Source organism: Tupaia chinensis, unplaced genomic scaffold, assembly GCF_000334495.1.
Source record: "Tupaia chinensis unplaced genomic scaffold, TupChi_1.0 Scaffold149807_2, whole genome shotgun sequence".
NCBI classification, from domain to species: domain Eukaryota; kingdom Metazoa; phylum Chordata; class Mammalia; order Scandentia; family Tupaiidae; genus Tupaia; species Tupaia belangeri.
In genome coordinates this window covers 604079-607169 of record NW_006209652.1, presented here as the reverse complement: position 1 = coordinate 607169, position 3091 = coordinate 604079, and positions in this window count along the sequence as shown.

The following is a 3091-nucleotide window of genomic DNA, read 5'->3' as shown; positions in this document are numbered from 1 at the left end:
GCGCTGATAGTGCCAAAAGCTAAAGAGACACAAAATGGTTCAAAGAACAGGAATCAGAGAGATGCAAAATGGTCCAAAGATGTCCTCTGAGTAAGGAGAATTAGTCTCAGATGACTCTGATTAGTATCTCTTGTCCTGATCATTTTCACTTTTAAAAGTTTTCCAGTTTGGGCATTAAATTATATGGTCACTTAAAGGTCAAATGCTGCTATTTTATAGAAAGGAGGTACTACTTATATATTTTGCCATAATATAATTACACATGGAATGACCTATTATGCACTAGTCATTAGACATTGGATACTCGTTCTAATATTTCTCAAAACCATTTTATGTAAACAAGGGTAACCTTCACAGAGTGGTAATTGAAACCTTTACTCTACTCACCTTATAAACAGCATGTGAAGCCAAAAGAAATGGGCCAAAATTCATTATTTTAGGAATTTTGCCATCTGATGTTTACTCTGACCTCTCATAGAAGAAGTATAACTTCACATAACCACAAAGTAATTCCATTATTTCAAATTTGGTGGGAGTTTTTAAAAGAAGCAACTCAGTCTAAGTCAGTCTTGTTCATAATGGCTAGTCTTTCCTAATAACAATCTTTACAATGTCCTTTCAAAGTTCATGAAAGCTCAATTTCACCCATAATAATAACAGTAACAAAATAGTTGATACACTTGTCTTTAATGCGAAATTTTACTTGGATAAATTTTCCTCTAACAGGCTTATTCAAAAGATATCTAGTAAAGAAACATTTTTAAGAAATTAAAAAATATGTTAAGTACATCTGTAAATTTTACATGGATTACTAGTTGGCTTTTATGTTGTTAGTTTTTAACATGTATTCCCATAATTATTCCAAATAGGCTATTTCCCTATTTTTAACATACATAGAAAAATAATTCATGCTAGTGTTTTTAAGTTTCTGTTTATGTTGTTATAATGTGTTAAAGTGTCCATTTTTTTAACTTTGATTTTTTTCACAAGGCATACTATGTTAAGCATTTTAATAAATATTTCATTAACTGCTCAATAATATATCTAATAGAGAGGAATTTTTCTTCTGGGGAAGGTTGAAGAAAAGTCCATAGAGATCTTTTAATTTGTACATTAAAAAAATGGTTGCCAGTGGCAAAAAAAAAAAGAAAGAAAAACATAACTTTGCATAGTGAATAATGTCATTTTCTAGTCATATTTTATGCATCAGAACTGACTTTGTTAATTATTATCACAAGATTTTCTTTTTGAGTTGTAGTATGAATTGAACTTTACTTCTGCTACAGAGACTGGTGTAGACTTAAGGCTTATTGGTATATAAATTAAGAAAGCATATTTCAAAGCTAATTCTTTGACTATTACTCCTTAAGATTATTTATTTCATTTATTTTATGAGATGAAGGAAACTAGAGAAAGGGAGTCACCCCCAACATGGTCTTCACACCACTAGCCACTCCTGGCCTCAGGGAGCCAGGATCATGGGGGGGGGGGGCAGTCATGCTACCAGAATGTGCCAGGAGACCCTCCCACATCCCACATGGGTTTGGCATTTCAAAATGTTGCATGATCACTGTTTCCAGCCCCTTTAGTCACTAATCTTATGCCTGTTATTTGTAGACATGATAAATTCATTTGTCAAGTTGGGAAAAGTCATGTAGATTCGTCTTCACTGCCTCTTGATTAGTTAAACTGGATAAAGTGAAAAAGATGCATGCTCAATTTTGGGTTCTCATATTGTTGATGATAGCCTCCTCTGAGTCATGAAGACGCAGGCAACCACAGAGCGAAAGATGACAAAAACTATTTCTTCATGGCAGGAAGGGGACTCCTATGAACAAGTGTGGGCTTAAGTGTCATCACAGTGCTATCAAAATAACTCAGGAAACTGGATAGGTAAGTCAATATATCCCTTCAGACCAAAGGGAGACATCAATTCAGAAAAACAGAGAATTTTCTCTGTACTCTAAATCCTTCCTTTAATATCTTAAAGTTTACAAAGCCCCTTCTGTAATATTCAGCCATCTCGAGTTCTAAATGTATCGATAGACATCTCTCAGGTGCCATCTACTACATTCTTATCAGGAGGATTGTTCCAGGAAGAAGAAAAATATTATAGAAAAGATGTTGAAGGAATTAAAAAAGAACTGCTTCTCTAGAGTTTTACAGTCTCCTTAGGGAAACAATATAGTGATAAAGGAAAAGAATATGAGCAAAATATTATATAGAAATACATGCTAATAATATAAAGTAAAGAAATAAAATTTATAAGGAAGTTTATTCAACAAAGCATATGGAACACTAAAAATGGTCAATGTACAGTAGTCTGCACTCATTCACAAGAAGATACATTCCAATACTAGCAGCACTGAAACCACACGTAGTAATGAACCCTATATAGACCATGTTTTTTCTTATAGACACATACCTATGACAGTCTTTAATTTATGAATTAAAAAATAGAGGTTAAAACAATAAGTTTTAACAATAAGGGGTCACCAAGTGCTGTGGTGATTAAGGCGCTAGAATTCCCACATGTTCTACCGTGGTTCGAATTCCGGACCAGGCGGCTTGCTCTCTCTCTCTCTCTCTCTCTGTCTTTCTCTGATAAAACTAAAACTCACGTGAAAAAAAAAATAAATCTTTAAAAAACAATAATAACTGATTATATAAGAGAGCAATTATAAAAGTATACTGCAATAATTCTCTGTTTAATAATTACTGTTTGAAAAGTCCTTTCACATAAAGTATTTCAGTTAGTATTTTTTACCTCCCCCTAAAAAACTCTGTTGGGAAAGTGTTTTTATTAATATTATCGCATTTCTGAGTTATTTCAAAGGTCAAAATAAAAATGAAATTACATAGAAGTAATTTTCTAAGTACTTATCTAGTTTAGGATTTTCCATATTTATCTTATTTTACCACATCCTCAATTTTTTATTTTATTTTTCTTTTTATTTACACAGTTATACCATACTAAGTAATAATGTCAACTTTAAAGCCATCAAATTCTTCATTGGATAAACTAAAATAAAAATTAATAAAATATAGCATTATTTGCTTTCTTTTACAGGTTAAAAACTGAGCATTTGAG